Source organism: Zootermopsis nevadensis, unplaced genomic scaffold (genome assembly GCF_977971745.1).
Source record: "Zootermopsis nevadensis isolate Lab colony 2312 unplaced genomic scaffold, Znev_1.0 Znev_ptg000003l, whole genome shotgun sequence".
Lineage (NCBI taxonomy): Eukaryota > Metazoa > Arthropoda > Insecta > Blattodea > Termopsidae > Zootermopsis > Zootermopsis nevadensis.
In genome coordinates, this window is record NW_028259135.1 from 141,894 (window position 1) to 146,824 (window position 4,931).

Consider the following 4,931-nt stretch of genomic DNA (forward strand, 5'->3'; position numbering starts at 1 on the left):
TTTGGTTTTTATTACATGTTAACCCTCAATCACGCCTTCTTTATTCCAATTTTTCTCTGTTGCCTGTCTGAATAGGTAGGTGCTGCCCTCATTCGTCTGTGTGTGAGGTTATGTTTCATTTGACAAGTTGGCAATATCAGACAATGCCTGAAGTGTCGTGGTTTTTTCACAGTTTTAATATTTTAACTGTTAATGACTATGAATGTTCTAATATATTCATATATTGATTCACAATCTCTGAGAGTGTACCGGCTGCTTATCTGAAATCTCGCTACTGTTCGAGTGCAGGATATCGATAGTTTACGGCATTAGAAATTGTACTTATCAAGTCACAGGAATCTAGGTTTATCAACAAATAAAATAATCTTCTACCCAAGATAACAAAGAAACACTTTTGGGGAAAGGTATTCTGTGTTTTATTTTTGGTTTTTGGACGATAAAATTGACCGATATGAAATCTTGCCTTGTAGCAACGTTTTCTTCAGAATACGACTAAAGAAATCACAAAATCACTTCTCAAATAGGACCCCCTCCCAGGCCCACTTTGTATGTAACAGATGGCACATCTGTAGTCATAAAAAAAGAACATCTTTCGTCTGGTATTATCCGCCTCTGATCTTGATGCTACGTGACTCCGACCTTTTTGTAGTGCAAAAGCTGTCTATGTACACTGCAGTCAGTGGGAATGTTAGATTCACAGTCCGTCTACACAACAAGGTTTATTATTAAGATCCAGTACATGTTTCGACCATAATTGGTCATCTTTCTATAAGTAATCGGAACTAATAAACATGACTGCTATATTGTATGCGTATTTGAAACAGATAAGATTCGCACGGATCCGTGTGCATGTACCCGGAAGCATATTGTGTAGACTGACCGTCGACCTAACGATCAGCGTCCATCTTTATAGATATCGATCAGTTATTTGCGTTTTCGCTTTTCATAGGCCTTACAGGTAAACGTTTCTTAGTGCAAGTCGATTTTTGAACTTTGTTAAAGAGTTGTGTTATGTAAGGGCGATCAGGTATCGGAATAAAGGGTCTTCCAGCAATTATCGCGAGTGGTGCTTTGAGGGTGGAGTTAATTTGAGAAAATACTGTTCGTGGCTGCATGTCACGTATTCGGGAGGAACCAGGCTGCAACCTGGGCTTTTCCTCGGACCATATGGCACCTCACTCCCGCGTCCTACTAAATCCCTGCCGATTCAACATTCACAATTCGGTCTGTGCTCCCGTATCTCATTGGACGCTGCAAATTCTCAGTAATTGACAGATCGTTGTAAAATGCCAGAATAACAATTAATTATATTATTACATAATTTATTTATACTTTGTTTAACGACACTTTTCAGTAACCCAAACAGCTTTGAATGAGAGGATGAAAATGAATAATTGATGTAGCTTTAAAGACGTAGTATTTCGTTTACTGGCTTTGACTTTCTACTCTTCTCGTTTCCTTTCTTATTCCATGATTTTTGTTTATCTTTCTCTCTTCATTTACGTCTGTTCTGAAGATTTCTGTCATCGTCCTGATGATGGAGGCAGCAAAGACCTTCGAAACGTCGGTATTCCACTAGACTACACGGAAAAGAACCCAGAAGACAGCCATCTTCAGATTCACTGTTCATTCCTTAATTTGTTCTCTCTTGCCGGGTTGTTGGCTTATGGTTGTCGCTTTGCCCACCTCAATAGGCGCTGTGTTGCAAACGGCGTCGTTAAACACAAGACGCGATGCGCCAGTACCAAATATCTACCCCTGTGCTTTGCTGTTGGGCTGCGTCGTATAAACAACTCGAATTCGTTGGAGCGTTTCTGCTCCTCTGTGATGCAACAGAAGAGGCTCTGATCAACAGATTTTTTTGCGTTCTCTGTTATTCGGTGCCGCCACATGCGGGAACGAGACAGTGACACACATTTAAGACGAAAGTTCAACGATGACTTAACTGCGTAATCAGCCGATGTCATTACGACATCCACGCAACATGAGATCATAGCGCATTTCGGCTGTGGATGAGATCAAAGCGAACAGCACACGTGGCACAGATGAGGAATTCTTACAGGATGTTGGTCGGGAAGCCGGAATTTAAGACCCAAGCGTACATGAGAGAATAATATTTAATTAAGAATGTTGGATGCCAGTTTATAATATTCCGAGCTTGAGCGCGAGCATTTTACATTTGTTTCCGCATGTCCAAAATAAAGAATGCCGCCAACAGACACCCTTACTTTCCTTAACCGGTAACCGAAACGTCGGCCTTAAATAACTCCAGTGTGCGTCTTTTAATCCTTATAAACTGACATAAAATCAACGTTTCGGAAGCCACGCGGTATTTTCGTCACTTGGTACGAGAGTGAAATATACTCTTTTGGGTCCATTGGTTGGACATGTTCTCTGTCTGTTTAATGATGCACTGGGATACTGGGAACGACACGTTCTTCAAGTGCCTGAGCACTGCGGGTCCCAACTTTTTCGTTGGCTCGATCTATAGACATTCGGTAGGACTCCTGATGATGGAGGCAGTATGACCTCCGAAACGTTGGTTAACATCGACCAGACTACACAGCGCAACAACCCAGAAGACAGAAATCTTCATACTCATCGCCCTGATGATGGAGGCAGTATGACCTCTGAAACGTTGGTTAACATCGACCAGACTACACAGCGCAACAACCCAGAAGACAGAAATCTTCATACTCATCGCCCTGATGACGGAGGCAGTATGACCTCCGAAACGTCGGTAAACATCGACCAGACTACACAGCGCAACAACCCAGAAGACAGAAATCTTCGCAATTCTTTCTTATCAAATTTATCCAAGTGTAAGTCCGTTTGTGGTCATTTTGTAAAGTCACTATTAGACTGCAGACAATGTGAAAACTCCTCAACACGACATTTGTTCATTCACTCTTACTAAAATCACTACTTTCTCTTATTATAACTTCATATATAACTCTCGGGTTCAAAAGTCGTGTGAGAATCAATAAATCCAGGGTGCATTATAAATGTTAATTTAATGTTATTTTCCAGTAAAAGTATTGGTTAAATGAAGGAGGCGGAGATGCGAGGGCCGTGTAGCTCACATATTTCCGAGATTAGATGATCTCACGGCGGTAAATCCGTCCATGTTGTTCTAGGTTTTAACGTCGCGTGGGCTTGTAAGTGGATACGAACGTTTCTGAGAACATACTTCAGCCCTGAAGATGGTATGAGCTTTTGAGAACTGTGAAATAGAATATTTTCCTTTGTCATTCGATATGTCTACGTGCCGTTGCTGGAATTCAGTGCTTACGAAGAAGTTAACTTATATTATGATTTGAATGTGTTTTTGTTTTAGAAACGAGCGTGATGATTTTATTGTTAATTGCTCTGTTATATGTTCAGTTCCTTTGTTTCGTTTTGTTGTTAATCATGATAAAATTACATGTTTCGTAAATTTTATTGGTAAACATAATATATATAATTTTACCCAAGGTCTTGGACTAAAATGACAAACTGTATACATTTCGATAATATTTCTCACTTCCCAAACAAAGACTAGTTACATATGTAACAAACTTTTCTTCATACTCCCGACATTGGAATGACAAAGGAAAACTGAAATATGGTCTTCTACTCCTCAGTGTTCTATTAGAAACATTAACCGAGACCACGGCTTGGTTGTGTGTGAGGGTGTTGAGATAATTTCATATCTGAAAGCCATTTCCGGTCCTAGAAGGACATCCTCCGACCTACTGATAATTATTTCTGCTTCAATTAAAGACGGGAAATAGCTTCTCTACAGCATCACAGTTGATCCTGTTACAACTGGAACCACACGAAGACTACAAGCCAAAGTTTGAAGACCGCCAAAGGGCAATGTCCAGTGTCTCATCCTCCCAGCGTATCAGACTAGATTGTAACATTTTTCTCTCATCTCATCCTAAACACAAGGATAATATTAAAATTTATTCTAAAGACGAAGGGTGATAAATGGACTTTTAGTACAATGGTGAACAGAAACTGAATGTTTTTGCCGAGAATATCATAACAAAACTGTTTCCATAAGATTTGAGGTTTTCTTCTGGATTTAACTCTTGAATGTGCAGGTATGACGAAAGAATTAGGGTTTTTACCTAAGCTATTGGAGGATGTACCATTGGACCATTGGCAACGTGACAAATTTTGTGGTTCATGTGTAATGCTCGTTTTATCCGCGACGTAAAATAGTTTCTAGATGATCGATTGATAGGACGAAACGGAACGGGTTTGTAGCCCTCCGCGATCTCTTCATTTCACATGTCAAATGCTACCTGAGGGCATAGTTTATTCGAAAAAGAGTCAAACCAAATGTTTGGCTTTAATTTAGGAATGAAACACGAACCTTGAATTTGGTTCACGTGTTTAAGAATCACCCTGTATAATGTTTCAGTATTTTTCTTAAAATGTGAACAGGATCTATAGCAGATGAGTTTAAAACTTTTTGACTGCACGAGCCATTTCAATGGATGCAACCCTCTGACAAACACAACAGGCGATGTCATATCTTCGGAAAATCATGAATTTGTCGTCTCTTATGCGATAGAGACAGCCACAGTATATCTTGGTCCAACACGGTGAATTCGCGTTTAACGTACATAATAAGGCATGGGATTAGTGGCGTAACCTTGAAACTTTTACACTTACGTTCTGATCCCACAAAGCTGTCGAATCCGCGTTGGACAAACCCGCGTATTAGGAAAGTTTGTTTGTATTATATTTATTTATTCTAACAGAACAGCTAAACACATTTTCCCTCCTTCCTTCCTTCCTTTATCGTAAAATGATTCGCTGTTCCTTTAACTTTGCGCTCCACAGGGTACAAACCATTGATCTGATGAATGGGATCCGAGATAAATCGGCGAACGGTACATAACGTAGTTGCGCGCTGTCGGAGAGACCGCGCAGGGAGA